Consider the following 20588-nt stretch of genomic DNA (forward strand, 5'->3'; position numbering starts at 1 on the left):
TGTTTTGTTTTGCTGTCTGTCTCCCCCTTCTAGTCTGTGAGCCCGTTGTTGGGTAGGGATTGTCTCCACCTTCTGCCGAATTGTACTTTCCAAGTGCTTAGTACAGTGCTCTGCACAGTAAGCGCTCAATGTGGCTCAGTGGAAAGAGCCCAGGCTTGGGAGTCAGAGGTCATGGGTTATAATCCTGGCTCTGCCACTTAACGGCTGTGTGACTGGGCAAATTACTTCACTTCTCTGTGCCTCAGTTACCTTATCTATAAAATGGGGATTAAGATTGTTAGCCCCAGGTGGGATAACCTGTTCACCTTGTATCCCCCCAGTGCTTAGAAAGTGCTTTGCACATAGTAAATGCTTAACAAATACCACCATTATTATTAATAATAATAAACATGATTGAATTAATGAACAAATGAATGAATAAATAATGGAAGTAGGGAAAACGGCTCTTCAGTGCCATATTTTCTGCCTGACTTTTATCTGGATCTACTTGCAGGCGCAGTTCATTGCACCCTTGTGAGTAGAGTCAAAAGATATCAGAATCACCAAAGTGCTTACCACCTCAGAATTTTATCTGTCCTTTCTTCCAGTGGTGTGCAAACTTGTACTTACCAAGTGCTTAGTACAGTGCTCTGCACACAGTTAGCGCTCAATAAATATGATTGAATGAATGAATGAATGGTGTGATGATGATGACGGAGGCTATGTCTGTTGTCAGTAGGTACCAGTAACAGGATGGCATACAATACCAGTGCTTACTTACCTTGATTTTTCCGAGACCCAGTTTCATTTATTTCAGGCTCTGGACTTAGGCTTTTGTGCTAATTTACATGACTGGCTTACTTCATGTGCAAAAATGAATGCATTTCAATTACACCCACACATGTTGTAGACACAACTGTCAATTTATGCTTGATAAACAACGGTAACATCACAATTTTCAGGGATGATTAGTTGAGTACATAGTCTTTATCCCTACAATTAATTGAAGACAGGGGAATTAAACATTAAAATATATTTATGTGTAACACATAATGGGGATACAGTATATTCAGCTACCAGGGTAGAAGTGCTCAGCCTGATTGCTCTGCCTTCACTGCCTTATTCATGGAAGTTCCCAGGTTGCTAAGGGCAAAGCCAAATGACTCCATCTCACATCGCTCCACTCAGAGAAGGTAAGATCTGTGAGTAGGAAGAGAGAGGGAGAGGGGGAGGCTGTGAGATGAAGTCCAGTGAACCTGTTGGTTTTCCAATACCACCTCACTGACACCATTGGACTCCATTCCCCAGGCTTCTGGAGGCAGTGTTGCCTAATGAGAAGAGCACAACCTGGGAGTCAGAGGAACTGCATTCCAACTTAGGCTCTGCTGCTTGTCTGCTGGGTGACCATGGGTAAGTTCTTTGTACCTCAGCTACCTCTCCTGTAAATTGAGGATTAAGGCCGAGCCCTGTGTGGGACAGGGAGTGTGTCCAACCCAGTTATCTTTGTCTAGCCTAGCACTTAGCACAGTGCCTGGCACGTAGTAAGTGCTTAACAAATACCATAAAAAAAATTAAAATGCCCAAGGCTGTCCTACCTCTATGTCAGAACATGGATGCGAATAACAATCTCCATACTTCACGCTACTTCCCGAATCATCTTTGTGCAGATACACTCTGGGCATGTTACTCCCCTCCTCAAAAATCTCCAGTGGCTACCAATCAACCTACGCATCAGGCAAAAACTCCTCACACTCGGCTTCAAGGCTGTCCATCACCTCACCCCCTCCTACTTCACCTCCCTTCTCTCCTTCTCTAGCCCAGCCTGCACCCTCTGCTCCTCTGCCACTAATCTCCTCGCTGTGCCTCATTCTTGCCTGTCCGACCGTCGACCCCCGGCCCTCATCCTTCCCCTGGCCTGGAATGCCCTCCCTCCACACATCCGCCAAGCTAGCTCTCTTCCTCCCTTCAAGGCCCTACTGAGAGCTCACCTCCTCCAGGAGGCCTTCCCACACTGAGCCCCCTCCTTCCTCTCCCCCTCCTCCCTCTCCCCATCCCCCCCGCCTTACCTCCTTCCCCTCCCCACAGCACCTGTATATATGTATATATGTTTGTACATATTTATTACTCTATTCATTTTACTTGTACATATTCATTCTATTTATTTTATTTTGTTAATATATTTTGTTTTGTTGTCTGTCTCCCCCTTCTAGACTGTGAGCCCACTATTGGGTAGGGACCGTCTCTATATGTTGCCAACTTGTACTTCCCAAGGGCTTAGTACAGTGCTCTGCACACAGTAAGTGCTCAATAAATACGATTGAATGAATGAATGAACAACTAGTGAATAGGGATGGAAGTTCTCACTTTGCAAGTGTGAAGTCACCAAGTAAGCACTTTCCCTGGCCTGGTGCTCACTGTGTATCTGGCTCTAAAGAAATATGTGTGCAAAGGATATCTTGTTCGCTGGACATTTACAATCAAAACCCTGCAAACATGTGCCTGGCTGATTTATAACAATGAATGGATTTGTTGTTTTTCATAATGCGGTCTTTCAAAAGATCTAATATTAGAAAATAGAGGAAGAATGGAACTTTAAATGAAGTTTAAAAGCTTGTGGACATACTGATTAATTTTATATTGATTATCCAACTTAATTTTATTATTGACCAGTTTTCAATTCACTGCTGAAAACTGTATTATGATTCTCCTTCTCTATATAGAAAGTTAAGCCACAAATTGAATTGACTCAATTGACTCAGGATTTAATTTAGATTTACGAAGACAACTATTGCATCTTAATTAAATTACAATTGATGAACCTAATAATTTAGCTAAATTTCTATGGCTTGGTTTGGAAATATGTACTGTATTAGTTTATTTTTAAACTCAACACATTTATTCAAAACATAGTACTGATGTTTATTTACACACAGTGTTTAAGTCTACATAGGGCAAAATTAACATTAGTTGAAATAAAAAAAACTGAAGTTTTCTTAATGGCCTCAACTAAGTCTGCTTAGTTAACCCACTAATGTTTGTAGGATTTTTTTTTGCCTCAACTCAGCAGGTGAAAAGATTGAAAAACTTTCAGCCAATGTCATATCATCAGAGTTACCTGAAAAATCACTTCCTCTCAATAATAATAATGGCATTTATTAAGTGCTTACCATGCGCAAAGCACCGTTCTAAGCGTGGGGGAGGTTACAAGGTGATCAGGTTGTCCCACAGGGAGCTCACAGTTTTAATCCCCATTTTACAGATGAGGTAACTGAGACACAGAGAAGTGAAGTGATTTGCCCAAAGTCACACAGCTGACAACTGGCAGAGCCGGGATTTGAACACATGAGCTCTGATTCCAAAGCTTGTGCTCTTTCCACTGAGCCATGCTGCTTCTCTCCACCTGTCAATCAATTAACAATATTTACTGAGAGCCTACGATATGCAGAGCACTATACTTAGCCCTTGAAAGAGCACAGTAGAACTAGTAGACATGATCTGGGAACTCCAAGACCTTAGTACTGGGGAGGAAAGAGAAACTAAAATAAATTACGGCTCAGAGGAAGGAATAAGTATAAGTGCTATCATCAGGGTTTGGGAGAGGGTATGCCCAAGTGACACAGTGGTTCTCCCCCTTTTAGACTGTGAGCCCACTGTTGGATAGGGACTGTCTCCATATGTTGCCAATTTGTACTTCCCAAGCGCTTAGTACAGTGCTCTGCATATAGTAAGCGTTCAATAAATACGATGATGATGATGATGATAGTTGTGGAGGGCTAAAGGATGGGGTTGCCATCTGGAGGAGATGTGATTTCAGAAGAGCTTTGACAATGAGGACAGCAGTGGTCTTCCAGATGTGAAGGGGGAAGGAGTTCCAGGAGGGTGCGAACAAGGGTTTATGGTGGAAGAAGGGTGAACGAGCATGACTGTGAGCCCGCTGTTGGGTAGGGACTGTCTCTATGTGTTGCCAACTTGTACTTTCCAAGTGCTTAGTACAGTGCTCTGCACACAGTAAGTGCTCAATAAATATGATTGATTGATGACACGGTTGGCTTTGGAAGAATAAAGTGTGTGAGCTGGAATGTAGTGGTAGAAAAGAGGATAAGTAGAGGGAGAGAGCCGATTGAATGCCTTGAAGCTGGTGGCTAGGAATTTTTCTTAATGCAAAGAAAAATGAGCAACTATTTGTAAGCTCCATGAGGGCAGGGATTGTCTTTACCAATTCTATTGCATTGTACTCTCCCAAGTGCTTAGAACTGTCCCTTGCACATAATATGAACTTTAAACTCTTAAGATCCTCCTTTATCTAGCCTTTAAGATCTTTGCGAGGAGGGAACATGTCTGCCAAATCTGTCATTTTATATTCTCCCAAGCACTCAGTACAGTGCTCTGGATACAGTAAGTGCTTAGTAAATATGATTGATTGATTGATTGATTGATTGAATGAATACCATGACTTATTAGAGAGATGTGTGCAGAAGGCTGATTTAGAGAAATAGCCCAAGCAAATGATTAAGTATGGACTGGAGAGGGGAGAGACAAAAGAAAGGATACAATGATCCATGAATAGTATTTAATTATAATAATAATAATCATAATGGCATTTGTTAAGCACTTACTATGTTCAAAGCACTGTTCTATGCTCTGGGGTGGATACAAGGTGATCAGGTTGACCCACGTAGGGCTCACAGTCTTAATCCCCATTTGACAGATGAGGTAACTGAAGCACAGAGAAGTGAAGTGACTTGCCCAAAGTCACACAGCTGACAAGTGGTGGAGTTGGGATTATAACCCATGACCTCTGACTCCCAAGCCCGTGCTCTTTCCACTGAGTGCCTACTGATCAGGTGATAACAATAATAATGATGGCATTTATTAAGTGCTTACTATGTGCAAAGCGCTGTTCTAAGAGTGGGGGAGGTTACAAGGTGATCAGGTTGTCCCACATGGGGCTCAAGTCTTAATCCCCATTTGAAAGATGAGGTAACTGAGGCACAGAGAAGTTAAGTGACTTGCCCAAAGTCACACATCTGACAATTGGTGGAGTCAACTCCTCACCCTCGGCTTCAAGGCTGTCCATCACCTCGCCCCCTCCTACCTCATCTTCCTTCTCTCCTTCTACAGCCCACCCCGCACCCTCCGCTCCTCTGCTGCTAATCTCCTCACTGTACCTCGTTCTCGCCTGTCCCGCCATCGACCCCCGGCCCACGTCCTCCCCCTGTCCTGGAATGCCCTCCCTCTGCCCATCCGCCAAGCTAGCTCTCTTCCTCCCTTCAAGGCCCTACTGAGAGCTCACCTCCTCCAGGAGGACTTCCCGGACTGAGCCCCTTCCTTCCTCTCCTCCTCGTCCCCCTCTCCATCCCCCTCATCTTACCTCCTTCCCTTCCCCACAGCACCTGTATATATGTATATATGTTTGTACATATTTATTACTCTTTATTTATTTATTTTACTTGTACATATCTATTCTATTTATTTTATTTTGTTAGTATGTTTGGTTTTGTTCTCTGTCTCCTCCTTTTAGACTGTGAGCCCACTGTTGTGTAGGGACTGTCTCTAAATGTTGCCAACTTGTACTTCCCAAGTGCTTAGTACAGTGCTCTGCACACAGTAAGCTCTCAATAAATATGATTGATTGATTGATTGAGTAGGGATTTGAACCCATGACCTCTGACTCCAAAGCCCGTGCTCTTTCCACTGAGCCACGCTGCTTCTCTGATAATGAATTAAAGCATTTGGGAAAGTATATCCTAATGGTTCCCAATTCTGGGTTTCTGGTTCCGGAAGGTCACCTGATTGATAGCTCCTGTCTGGAAGAGTTGGTTTGTACGTACTTCTCCTTTCACCAAGCACCATCATTCTCGACTGCATGGCATGGTTCTGCTAACGTTAATGGCTCAGTTGTCCTGAGCCTATTCTTCTTTAAAAATAATTTCCCACTACAAGCTTCTGTTCTGAAAATGCTTCTGAGCCCACATAGGCACTGTTGATGATTAATTGAGTATAAATTTAATGCGCAGGACCAAAGGGTGTTAGTGTTCATGTCCTAGATCTTACAGCTCCAAAGCTTGTTAAGAAATACCTGAATGAATTTATTAAGCCAGTGGCACAAAACCTCACATGGTGCTGTGCTATGCTGTCTGTCCCCTCTGCAATCTGATTTACAGCTCAAGACCCCCAGCCCAGTCCAGGACAGTCTTCCCCACTACAATGAATGCTCCTTAATCAAATCAATCACTCATTACTATTTATTGAGCACTTTCTGTGTACAGAGCCCTGTAATAAAAATTGTGGTGTTTAAGTGCTTACTCTGTGCCAGGCACTGTACTAACAGCTGGGGTGGACACAAGCTAATTAGGTTGGTCACAGTCCTCATCCCTCATGGGGCTCACAGTCTCATTCCCCATTTTACAGATGAGGTAACTGAGGCACAGATAAGTGAAGTGACTTGCCCAAGGTCACACACCAGACAAGTGACAGAGACAGGATTAGAACCCATGACCATCTGGCTCCCTGGACCGGGCACTTTCCACTACGCCATGCTGCTGTACTAAGTGCTTAAGATGGTATAATACAGCAGAGTTGGTAGATATGATCCCTGTTCTCAAGGAACTCATGGTCTAGAGGGGAGACAGACAATGAAATAAATTACAGGTTGGGATTGTGTCTGGGCATTCTAATCAATCAAGCAACCAGTGGTTTTCATTGAGTACATACCGTGTGCAGATCATTGTACTAAGCGCTTGGGAAAGTACAGTACAATAGAGTTGGTAGTCATGTTCCCTGTCCACAGGAAGCTCAAGAGAGGAAGACGGACATTAAGATAAATCAATTTCGGATTTGTGCATAGGTTCTGTGGGGCTGAAGGTGCGGTGACTATCAAATGCTTATAGGGTACAAATCCAAATGCATAGGTGACACAGAAGGGAGACAGAATAGGGGAAGGGAAGGCTTAATTGGGGAAGGCCTCTTGGAGGAAATATCTTTAATAAGGCTTTGAAAGTGAGGATAGTTATATCTCTCTTCTGCTCTCTTCCTAGCTCTCTTCCTCCCTTCAAGGCCCTACTGGGAGCTCACTTCCTCCAGGAGGCCTTCCCAGACTGAGTCCCCCCCTTATCCTCTCCTCCTCCTCCTCCCCTCCCCAACTCCCTTACTCCCTCCCTCTGCCCTACCCTGATGAGGACGCTGAGACAGAGGAAAATTAAATGACTTGCCCCAGGTCACACATCAGGCAAGTGGTAGATCTGGGTTTAGAGCCCAGGTCTTCTGGTTCTCAGGCCATTGCTCTTTCCATTTGGCCACACTTAGTGATGTTAAAATAGGCATTGTGGGGACAGGTGTCTATAGCAAGTAAAGGTTCTCCCCTTTGATCATAAACTCTTGAGATTAGAGGCTGGATTGCCTACTTTAATTGTACACTTGCAAGCTATTAGTACAGTGCTTAGCACACAATAGGTGACTAATTAAATGCCATTGACTAAGAGATCTGGGACCTGCTCTTTTCCTTCTATAGGCCAGATCAACACAGGCAGAGGGAGTAGGTACAGAATGTCACAGTACTAAGTGGTTGGGAGAGTACACTACAACAGAATCAGCAGACACATTCCCTACCCATAATGAGCTGCCTTTTTCCAATCCAGGACCACACTGTCTCCCCCAAGGAACCCCCAAGCCTAAAATTGGATATGCTTCCAGGGGAAGCAGTGGTGGCTAGTCTCAGCCTCTGCCTAAGTGAAGTCACCGCATCATCATGCTATAAGATCTTCCCAGATCCTACATCCAGCACCAGGCACTTCTGCATATCCTGTGTGTAATATATGCATATGTTCGGTTTAATATTTATAGCTCTCTGTGGTTCACCGATCGAAGCAGCAATCCCAAATATTATACGACGTTAAGGGCCTATTTTAAGATTGCTCTGGGAAGTTAAAGTTTTGAATTTTTTACTTTAGTGCATTTGCTTTCTCAACCTGAACACTGTATTAACATAAATCATTGCTTTGATAGAGAAAACATTTGGCGCTCAAATTTTGAGAGAACTGGATGCCACTAGTATTAATCTAGCTACCATGTTGTTGTTTCAGCCAGCAGCAAATTACTAATGGCCAAAACATCAAGTTCAACCTTCTAATTTATTAAAATGAAATGCTCTGGAAACCCATTAAATTGGGACTTGCCCTGTGGTGTATGTTCAGAGTTTTGTACAGTACTGTAAACTCAATACAATTTCAAGTCATTCAAGGATGTGCGCAGCACAGTTTTGTTTTTTATTTGATTTCTAATTATCAGCAGTGCTGGTTTGAAGCAAACATCAGTGATGAAACAGCCAGGTCTGCTATGAAATCTTCCAACCAGGACATAAATAGCAGCTGATCTGATTTTTTTTCCCTCAATTTTCCATTTCTCTACTTTCAGATTGCTATGCGCGATTTCAGTTGTGAAATGGTTTCCAAGCTTTCAAACTAAAGCAGTTAAGAAACAAAATATTTACACCCGCCTAACTTGCGCTTCCTGAATAGTTAGATACAATACAGATGCTAAGTCACTGGTCTGTAAGCGCTTCCACAAATCTATAATAAAATAATTAAATTAGTGAGCTGTGTTTAGATCAGAGATTCTTGGTTGCCAACTCTTAAGAACTCTGGGAATTCAGAACCACTGAAGGATCATTTGGAGTCCATTTGGCAGAAACGTCAGAAACTTACAGCTCTCGGGGACATCCTTTTCCAATAACATTTATAGCTCTAGATGGAAGCGAAAAGCACCATATGTTAAGAGTTTCCTGCAAAGCTTCCTGGTAAGAGAGGAAATAAATTCAACTTGTCACATCTGCTCCTGGGCCAGTCAAGTAGGATTTTATCACAGCCTTAAGTGGTTTACAAAACTGTCCTGTTATCGACTGAAGGGGCTTTACATTTCAGGTTTTTTCAGACTGATGTTCATAATCTAAATCATTAAACTATTTCTCTTCTCTGAACTTTAGCAGCATGCATCATCATTTACTTTAAAGCAATAAGAATTATTCAAAGCAATTCAACCAAGAATCGCTTCCCCACAGCAGTGCCCCTGTAGTCTTCCATGGCTTAGCTGCTACAATGCCTAGGGGCCCTAATTCTGCCTGTTTCGACCTGAGAGTCCTTACATTTTGCATAATTTAAATCAAGAGCTGCATTTAATCAGGCTAAATTGATTATCCACCATCCTGAAAACCCCAGCTGGTTTGAACCCTGGCAGAAGCCCATAGGGTCAGAAGAGATTATTTTGCTAGAGATGTGGGGAATCATGAGAAAGGTGTTGAGACTTGCATTATGCGCCAAATTTTTCCCCAAAAGTGAAACTTTTCTAACTTTTTTTTTTATCCTTCAAAAGGCGTGAGTTGCTGTGGGCATTTCAGTTTTTTTTTATAATAAATCAAATCCTTTCGTTCCACAAAACAGAGAAATGGTCCCATGAAGTGAAAATGTTATTTTTTTCCCAATTAAGGCTAATTCAAGTCAAATTGACAGCAATTATTAACTACTAAAAATGCGTGTATGACTCCTATGGAGCTCCTTCCCCTTCCAACCCCCAAATCTCCTACCTGACGTAAAATAAGGGTTGAAAAAAGGATGAAGAGAAATGCTTATTGGTTCAGTTTATAGAGGGCTTAAATACCGAGGTTAAATCCACTAGGTTAATACTAGGACTGCCTAGAGATGTTCTGTAAGTGAGAACAGAGGCACTTCTGTGATTCCTTGAAGTATGGGTATAGCAAGAATGGGTGAGAATAATAATTGTGGTATTTGTTAAGCACTTACCATGTACCAAGCACTGTACTAAGCATTGGGGTGGATACAAGCAAATTGTGTTGGACACAGTTCCTGTCCCATGTGGAACTCCCAGTCTCAATCCCCATTTTACAGATGAAGTAACTGAGGCACAGAGAAGTTAAATGACTTGCCCAAGGCCACAGAGCAGACATTCTTTGATTCATTCATTCAGTCGTATTTATTGAACGCTTACTGTGTGCACAGCGCTGTACTAAGCGCTTGGGAAGTACAAGGTGGCACTTGGAAAGTACAAGATGGACATCAGCTAGTGCCCTTTGTATCTCAGTTCTAATTTATAATCCTTTGGCAAGCCATTTAACTTATCTGTGTCTGTTACCTCATCTGTAAAATGAGGATCAAGACTGTGAACCCCATGAGGGACAAGGACTGTGTTCAACCAGATTACCTTATCTCTACCCTAGCACTTAGAACAGTGCTGGGCACATAGTAAGCACTTAACAAATACCACAATTATTTTTATTAGGTCCTGGTTCCAGCACTTGCTTGCCATGTGACATTGGACAATTCACTTCACTTCTCTGTGCCTCATTTTCCTTATCTCTAAATTGTGAATTCAGTGCCTGTTTTCCTACCCCCTTAGACTGTGGGCCCTATTTGTGTCAGTATCTGTATACCCTCCGTTTATGGTGTTTGACATATAGTATGCTCTTAACAAATAACTCTATTTATTGAGGATGATGAGGGTGGCTGAAATGAATAGATAGGACTGAAAGTCCTGACTACTCAACAAATCAATCAATTAATATTTATTGAGCGCTTACTGTGTCCAGCATAGCTCTTATTTCTTTAGAGTTAGCTACTTTGATGGAGTCTCCCATCAGGAATGATGGAGGAACCTAGGTCTTGAAACTTTAGGACTAAGAACCTGTACAAAGAAACAGACTCTCTCCCAAGTGTCCAGCACAGTGCTTGGCATACAGTAAGCATTCAATCTGTACTCTTCATTCAATCATACTTATTGAGTGCTTACCTGTATGCAAAGCACGGTACTAAGCGGTTGGAAATTACAATACTCTTGATTGACTGATTCCTAAATAGGGCTGCTTGGAGGTTCAGGGTGATATTGAATGGTGCTGTTGCTTCCTCAGTGACCAAACAGTCATTATCTACATCCTCCTATTTGCAGAGAACTGCTGTGGGGAAAATCTCTTCATCAGCAGCGCAAGTGTTAGAGTTATTTTTCTGTTACTGTGGTTGGGTTGCACTGAATTATCCAAGTTATCAATCAGCGGTATTCACTGGGTCCTGTATGCTGAGAACTGTACTAAATGCTTGGGAGAGTACAATGCAATAGGGTTGGTAGGCATGATCCCTGCCCTTAAGGAGCTTACATATTTATCTCGTAGTCCCCAGGGGCCTACAGTGGATACTGCAAGATGGTTGGCAGGAGCAGGACTGTAGCTTGTGGCAAGAATGTTGAGCAAGGCACTCCAATCCCTTGGACAAATCTTTAGAGAAACTTAAACAAGACAGTAGTTGAAGATCAGTAGGGTTGCAGTAGAAAAATGACAATTGTACAAAACCCTGGCATCTGGAAAGGTTGCATAAAGATGGAAGGGCAGTTATAGTCATAGGGGTCAATTCTCTCCTTGCTTCTCACTTGGAAAGATGGGGGAGTGCTAAGACAAACGCCTGCTCCAAATTCAAAAATGTATAGTTGCAATTTTCTTTCCTACTTTCAGGTGCATGAGACTCATGTAAAATCAATGTATGCTCTTAATAATAATAATAATGGCATTTATTAAGTGCTTACTATGTGCAAAGCACTGTTCTAAGCGCTGGGGAGGTTACAAGGTGATGAGGTTGTCCCATGGGGGGCTCACAGTCTTAATCCCCATTTTACAGATGAGGTAACTGAGGGCCAGAGAAGTTAGGGGAAGCAGCATGGCTCAGTGGAAAGAGTGCAGGCTTGGGAGTCAGAGTCATGGGTTTGAATCCCAGCTCCGCCACTTGTCAGCTGTGTGAACTTGGGCAAGCCACTTAACTTTTCTGAGCCTCAGTTCCCTCATCTGCAAAATGGGGATTAAGACTGTGAGCCCCATGTGGGACAACCTGATCACCTTGTATTCCCCCCCCAGCACTTAGAACAGTGCTTCACACATAGTAAATGCTTAACAAATGCCACCATCATCATTATTATTATTATTATTATTATTATTAAGTGACTTGCCCAAAGTCACACAGCTGACAATTGGTGGAAGTGGGGTTTGAACCCATGACCTCTGTCTCCAAAGCCCATGCTTTTTCCACTGAGCCACGCTGCTTCTCTTCTGCTGCTCATAAATTCCAGAATCTATCTGCTTTTCACCACTTCAGCACTACTGCACCAATATTGTGTTTTTACAATGTTTTTCTTTCTTTTTCAAGTATTTACTATATGGCTGACATTTTACTGAGCACTCCTCTAATGTGTCTACCAGCTCTGTTGTATTGTACTCTCCCAAGTACTTAGTACAATGCTTTGCACACCATAAGCGCTCAATAAATACTATTGATTGATTATTTGGGGCTGATACAAGATAATCAGTTGGACACTGTCCCTGTCACTCATGTGACACACAGTCTAAGTAGATGGATTTAATCCTCAGTTTATAGATGAGATAACTGAGGAACAGAAAAATTAAGTAACTTGCCCAAGATCACAGAGCAGGCAAGTGTTCGGGCTGGGATTAGAACCAAAGTCCACCAGCTCCCAAGCCCATACCCTTTCCATTAGGCCACAATAATAATAATAATAATAGCAGCATGTATTAAGCACTTACTATTCATTCATTCATTCATTCAATCATATTTATTGAGCGCTTACTGTGTGCAGAGCACTGTACTAAGCGCTTGGGAAGTACAAGTCGGCAACATATAGAGGCGGTCCCTACCCAACAGCAGGCTCACAGCCTGGAAGGGAGAGACAGACAACAAAACAAAACATATTAACAAAATAAAATAAATAGAATAAATATGTACAAATAAAATAAATAAGTAAATAGAGTAATAAATACGTACAAACATATATACATATATACAGGTGCTGTGAGGAGGGGAAGGAGGTAAGGCGGGGGGATGGGAAGGGGAGGACTACAAAGCAAAGCAAAGCAAAGCACTGCAAAGCACTGTTCTAAGCGCTGGGGAGGTTACAAGTTGATCAGCTTGTCCCAAGGGGGCTCTCACAGTCTTAATCCCCATTTTACAATGAGGTAACTGAGGCACAGAGAAGTTAAGTGACTTGCCCAAAGTCACACAGCTGGCAATTGGTGGAGTCGGGATTTGAACCCATGACCTCTGACTGATGATGATGATGACTCCAAAGACCGTGCTCTTTCCTAAAAAGCATGTCCTGATGGATAGAGCACAAGCCTGGGAGACAGAGGACCCAGCTCGCCAATTGCTTGCTGGGTTACCTTGGGCAAGTCAGCACTTAACTTTTCTGTGCCTCAGCTTCCTCAACTGTAAAATGGGGATTCAGTAACTGTTCTCCCTCCTACTTAGACTGTGTGTCCCTGTGGGGCAGGGACCATGGCCAATTATTAACTTGCATCTACCCCAGCTTGTGCAGTTTTGCTCACCACATACTAAGTGCTTAAAGAATATGTAATAATAATAATAATTGCCATTATTGTCATTATTATTACCATTACTTGTCATTTGAGCACTTAGCTACATAGCCATGTTTTTTTTCTTTCTCTTCATCTTCCTATGAGGTATTTTACGACTATCCCACCTTTGCTGTAAGCTCCTAGAGCCTGTCTCCCATGTTCTTAGTACTATAATAGTAATAATGATGATGATGATGGTGATGATGATGACACTTGTTAAGCACTGTGTGTTGTGTTCTGCTAATGACTAGGCTACAATACAATCCATAGTGGTAAGTAAATAAAGTAATTAATAAATTGCACCAAAGAAAGCAATATGGAATGACACATCGAGGGAGCCCTTTGACCAGACCTGACCAGGCAAAGCTTGGTAGAAGGTTTGGAAAGGTCCAGTGAGGAGTAAGTGGTGAGCTGGGATTTGTGCTCCAGATCCAGCTAAAAATGAGATCAGCAATAGTAGTCAATCATTTCTCTAGCTTATTAAGGAGGTATTCCAGTAGATGTCATTTGCATCTGGGTCAGCCATGAGGCATTATCAGTATTAAAGGCATAAAAAGATGACCAGTAATAAAATCTCAGTGAGACAGTTCCAATATGAGATGGTCTGAGTCATCACAGGGGATGGATGACAATAGGCATCTAGCCTGAACTTGTGTAAGATCTATCCAATAGGCTCTTAGCTTCTGTCTTTAAATTCCCAGAACTGTTCCAGCGGCTTCCAATATCTGAGACAGTCAACATTCGGTGGCAATGTCCCCATGCCTCCCATTCTGCACTTCAGTCAATTAATGGTGTTGAGTGAGTGTTTGCTGTGTGCAGAACATTAAGTACTTGGGAAATGATGAATGATGAAGTCAAGATGGAGAAGGGTTGAGCCACTGCAGGATGCCCCCAACTCTGCCAGCTCACTGTGCCAGCTCCCCCATCTAAAATTTGGTGCTTCCTCTGCCCCTGTTCCCTTTTGAGAAGGAAATGGAACTGTGTTGCATGTCACCCTTTTGCCCCAAATTGTCTCTAACAATTAATCTCCTTCCCTAGAGCTGATCTGAAGATACGTTAGATGACTAAATAGCTTTTGGGGCAGACTGACAGTTGCATCAGGCTTTTTGTAAACAATTCCAGGTGACAACAGCAACATCAGTAATACTAATAATATGAATAATAGTACCTTCAGCTTTATCCCTTGAAGACTTGCCCAACTCTGACTCACATTTGTGGTTTTATTTTTCTTTCTCTGAGCTATTTAGAATGTCAGACACATTAAGAAATAACATAATCATTCAGGAAATGCAATCAAAATAATTGAACATCTTTTCCCAGGTCTGAGTATATTAATTTTTTTTCCTTCTTGGAGATATATGAATGGAAATGATTTACATTTTCTTCTAGAGCTGAAAAAGAAATCAGTTAGCCCTAAAATGATCAATAAATGATTTTTTCAGTGACATAGAGGTGAGAAACAAATATGAGAGCAACCAACAGAATCAAAGCATGACTGATATTCCATCCATTACTCATGCTGTTGTTCCTACCTCTACCCTGGGGCCCTGATTCAGCTCCGACACCCTGAGGAAATAGAATTAAAGAGGCACTTTAGCCTTATTTGTGTCAGTATAGGTAATCCAAATATTATCCAGATATATTTTTCAAATCCCTTGAATCAATGTGTGCTCAGGACAAGCAGACTTTGCCCTGGAACAGTTCCATGCTCCCAAGTGGTGTTCAATCACCATTCTGTACCAATAGTAATAGTAGTACTTATTAAGTGCTTAATATATGCAATGCACTTTACTAAGTGCTAGGAAAGACATGCATGAATAAGGTCTCTGGCCCTGAAGGCCTCAAAATCTAAGAATAATAAGGAGAGGGGGTGGGTAGGCTACAGACATATAAGGAAAGGTAAGCAAAAATACAGAAAACAAAGATGATGAGAAGCATGAAATAGGGCATTCCAGGCCAGAGGCAGGACGTAGGTGAGAGGTCAATGGCAAAATACATGAGCTCAAGGTACAGTGAGTAGGTTTGCTTTAGATTAGCGAAGAGTGGGCTAAGTTGTAGTAGGAGAGCAGCAAGAAGAAGTAAGAAGGGACAAGGTGATTTAGTGCTTTAAAGCTAATGGTAAAGAGTTGCTGTTTGATGTAGAGGTGGGTGGGCAACCCCTGGAGGTGGGTTCTCTATAAATGAGTAAGCATGGACTGACTGTTTTTTAGAAAAATGATCTGTGCAGTAGAGTGAAGTACTGACTGGACAGGGAGAAACAGGAGGCAGGGAGGTTGGCAAGGAGGCTGATGAAGTAGTGAACGCAGGATTGGATAACTGCTTGGATCAAAATGGGAGTAGTTTGGATGGAGAGGAAAGGGTGGATTTTATTGATGTTGTGGGATGGCTGAAAGAGATGAGCTGAGAATGATGACAAGGTACTCAAGCTTGTGAGGCTGTCTGTCTATTGTAACTGATAAGTTAGGGGGAGAACAGGGTTTGAGTGGAAAGATGAGGAGTTCTGTTTTGGACATATTAATTTTGAGGTGTTGGCAGGATATCCAAATAGAGATGTCCTGAAGGCAGGAGGAAATACTGCACTGCAGAGCAGAAGATCAGGTCTAGATTTGTAGATTTGTAGATTTGTAGAGCTGTAGATTTGGAAATCAACTGGAAAAAGAGTTGATGGGAGCTATAGTGTCATGAGTCGTGTGGTAAAGGAAGCGGTGGACTCCTAACACTGCTACTGCTGGTCAGATCCTTCATTAAGTACCAGACAAGCATGTCTAAGGAATACATTTTCCTACTAAAAAAATCCCTTTCAGTCTGAATCGGTATAGGGCAAATTCAATTTGGCACCAATTCAACACTTGGAGTGAGAATACCAGACCTGCTTCTGGACTCCTGAGCCCAGCAAGCCAGTCTTGTGGTCAGAGTACTAATGCTTTGTGTCTTTGGTTGGCAGATGCTCTGCTCCTTGCTGAAGGTTTAGTCGGGGACTTTTTGTTCTGGAATCTTTTCCTCCCTCTTTGTGCTGCACCTCCACATGGGAATGAGCAAGAATCAGAGGAGAGGGATAAAATGAGGGTATTAAATACCTTGGCTTGGTAAAGAGTTACCACCCGTATAGTCCAGTTTCATTCTGGGATTCATCTAAAGATCAATGTGGAAAAATGCTGTCCTTTGGATACAGTGTATTATAGAAATATGTTTTCATCTTTGCTACTTGTACTTTCCTGAAGGCAAAGGCAATCATAAAATGAGACTCAGTCAACCAATCAGCAGACATGTGGGAGGAACCAAGCATATGGTCAAAATTGGACTTGTGCATGTGTGGAACAATTCCGACAATCTGAAATGACCATAACGTGTTTTGTCCCTGTATATTGTGGGGAAAACATAGTCTGCTTTTGTGAACGAAAAAAGAGCAGTGCTATTTGAGCCATTGAGGAATCTGGAACTTGGAAGCTAGCAGTTTTTTAATTTTGTAACTAGCATTGGATTTTGTCCTTTGCAACACGGCTAATAAATTCAAAGTCTCTCAGCCGGGAGTTGTAACTAAGAAGCACAGGTTCTCTGTCAATGGGATGGAAATTATTTTTCCCCTAATTTGAATCTATATGAAGGAAATTGGCCTAGGTAGGAGTTCTGCTCTGTTGCTGCTGCTGACACAGCTGCTGTCTTCCTCACCTGGGATATTCACTTCTTGGGGCCACTTCTTGGGAGACCAAGACTGGACAGAGAGGTCCAGGGATAGAAAGGGTGGTTTAGGACCCTATTCCTGTCCCTTTTTCCAACATAGCTGCTGCCTATTCTCCTGTGTCTGGCTATGACATTCCCTGGCCTGAGCCCCTGAACTTGTAGACATGGAGGAAATAAGGAAGTGAAAGAGTCCATTAGGGAGCTACAGAGTTTGAAAGGAGAAAAGCTCCTTGTGGGCAGGGATTGTGTCTCCTTTCATTTCATTCATTTATTCATTCATTCAATCATATTTATTGAGCTCTTAATGTGTGCAGAGCACTATACATAGCACTTGGGAAAGTACGATAGAGCAAATAAGGAGAAATATTCTCTGTCCACAACGAGCTCACAGTCTAGAGGGGGAAGACAGACATCAATACAAGTAAACAGACATCGCTATAGATAAATTAAATTACATATATATATATATATATATATATATATATATATATATATAAGTGCTGTGTGATGGCGGCGTTGGGGGGGAAGAGCAAAGGGAACAAGTCAGGGTGACGCAGAAAGGAGAGAGATGAGGAAAAGTGGGGCTCAGTCTGGGAAGGCCTCTTGGAGGAGATGCGCCTTCAGTAAGGCTTTGAAGGCTTTGAAGGATCTCCTAACTTACTAAGTGTTAACTCCCAAGTGCTTTATACAGTGCTCTCTACACAATAACCACACAATAAATAGTACTATTGGGGTGAATGGATTTGGCATGTAGGGGACATAGAAAGATGGGGAAAGTCAGGGAGAATTGGAAAAGGATAGGAGTTTGGGATGCTGAAAGTTGAAGAATGCTGGGGAGGAAGGAAGGCGATGAGGTATATATCTGGAGTAGGGGCTAGGCCCGCTTTATGTAACTAGCCTGGAAAGTGTTCAGAGATAGAGTTTCAGAAGCTACTAAGGCAACAAAAGTCGATTCTCTGATGGATACCTGTGGGACACTCCAATTTGGCAATAGCAGTGGTTGGAGCCTTTGACAATTATGAATAAAACTACACTGAAACAACTGAAGCCCAACTTAGAAGCCAAGAAGACTTGGAAAAGAATAGCCAGAGCAGGAAAAAAGACATCAAGGGAGAGGGATATGAAGGAAAGAAATGCAGGAGGGGGTGCACTGTCAAAACTGGAGAATTGGTAGGGAGAGCATGGATAAATTCTGGATAGATAGATGAGGAAAATTAGTTCCTTCAGGAAAAAGGAAGCATTGAAAAATAAAAACTTGGGGGTTTTGTCAGACTCAGCAATAGCAATAATATCTTCATATTAAACATCCATTAGGATATACCCAGTAATTCTAAATATTATTGGAATTAAGAAACAAAAAACATGCTTTAAAGTAGTAACCTTGTCTGATTCTCTGTGTCTGTGCCTAGTCTCACAAACTGTATCTTCAAACACTGTGGTATAACATACCCAAACAGACTCACCTTCAGATAAAACTTCCCCAATTCCTTCCTAACAGCGTTGTAGCCAAAATAGGTCATGAAAACACGTTATAGTAGAACAGAGCATATCTTATCCCCTCTGGACACTGTATAAATATGTACTCATGATTGACTGAAAGTACAGTGCTCCGCACACAGTAAGTGCTCAATAAATACAATTAATTGATTGATATTAGTAGAAGTTTCAGAGAGTGGATGGAAAAGTCACTATTTTCTCTTGGAACTGTGCCAGCTCTAACAGAATCCTACTGTTGGCAAGACTTGGCCACACCTTTCCTCCCTTAAAAAATCCAACAGAAAGAATTGTTGCAGGTAGATAGTAGAGTTACACAAAAGTGAGCATGATCAATCAATTACACTGATTGAGTTCCTCCTTGATGCGGAGCATAATATCAAGTGTTGGAGAATACAGTAACAATAAAAGATATAATCCTTGCCCCCAGTTGTATTTATTGAGCACCTACTGTTTGCAGAGCACTCTACGAAGGGCTTGGGAAAGTACAATATAGTAAAGTCTAATCCAGGCTGCTCCACTTCTAATCCCTGCCCGGTCATTTGTCTGTTGTGTGGCCTTGGGTAAGTCACTTCACTTCTCTGTACCTTGATTACCACATCTATAAAATGGGGATTGAGGCTGTGAACCCCACATGGGATAGGGACTGTGTCCAACCTGGTTTGCTTGCATCCACCCCAGGTTTAGTACAGTGCCTGGCACATAGTAAGCACTTAACAACCATAATTATTATTATTATTGTTATCCATTATTGTTTTCATAGTTGTTAGAAGAGATCCCTACCCACAGGGAGCTTACAGTCTACAGGGGGAAACTGACATTAGAGTAAATTACAGACAAGCGCTTACAATATGACTAGGGGAGATCCCATAAGATAAATGACCAATTGGAAGGGACAGGGAACAGAAAGATGGACAGGTGAAGAAATAAGTGCTTGGGTAGTAGAGTATAAAAATAGGTATAGGAAAGGTGGTCTGGTTGTAAAAGCAGTAGTTGGGAGGATGTGTCCAGGAAAGGAAAGGAGAAGAATGACTGTGGTATTTGTTAGTGGCTTACTCTATGCCAAGCTTTGCAGTATATCCTGGGACAGGTATGAGTCAAACAGGTCAGACTCAGTCCCTGTCCCACACAGTGTGAGTGGGAAGAATAATTTTAGAAAGTACTTGAAGACAGAAAGGCATTTGATTAACCAGGTTCTCATCTAAATCCATCCATTCTCTATGTCCACCTCCTGCCGTTAACACATCAAACCCCAGTAATCAAGTCTCCCAAAGCCAATCCAGAGAGGGAGTGAAAGAGGATGTACTGCCTCTGGAAGATCCTGAATTGGAAGCAGGAGCCAGTTAAATGGCACAATTAATGGAGAAGAAAAGCAGAGGGAAGGCAAACGGGCAGCACCGCGGTATGAGACTTTCTTTTGCTCAAGTCATTGGCAGGGGTACTCTGATTCGGGATCTTGGAACTGTTTTAAATTCTTCAAGCAAGACCCTCCCAGGCATTCTCTTCTATCCTCTGCCTGAGCCAGCATGGTAAAAGCAATCTGCTCTAGCTGGCCTTAAACCAAACATCCTGCCCACCCTGCTAATTGGATTTGGAGATCACTGTTGCAGCAGCCTGACACCGGGCCTTTTTTCACCTCTGCTCAGATGCCAAACCCACCAGCCAAGGAGGAGTAGGATCTAATAAAATAAATTAAGAGAATGGTCACATTGTGGACATCTCCAAATTGTATATTCTGCAGTTCCTCTCTTTTGGGGATCCTTTTATTTTCAAATGATCAATTAAAGTTGTCTGGTGACAAGAATTGGTCTAATTACTGAGTTTTCATAGTATTAAATACTCTAAGTTAAATCAACTAACATTTAGCAAACTGGTGCTACTTTTTCCACTTCTCTTTAAGAGCCCTCTAAAGAATTAGCAGTGAGGTGCTAATTGCAAATGATTAAGTGCTCACCAGTCTTCCAGTTCTTTCTTTAATATTAATGAGATGGATTAGCATGGAACATGTCTTGTATTA

Source organism: Tachyglossus aculeatus, chromosome 4, assembly GCF_015852505.1.
Source record: "Tachyglossus aculeatus isolate mTacAcu1 chromosome 4, mTacAcu1.pri, whole genome shotgun sequence".
In the NCBI taxonomy this organism is placed as follows: Eukaryota; Metazoa; Chordata; class Mammalia; order Monotremata; family Tachyglossidae; genus Tachyglossus; species Tachyglossus aculeatus.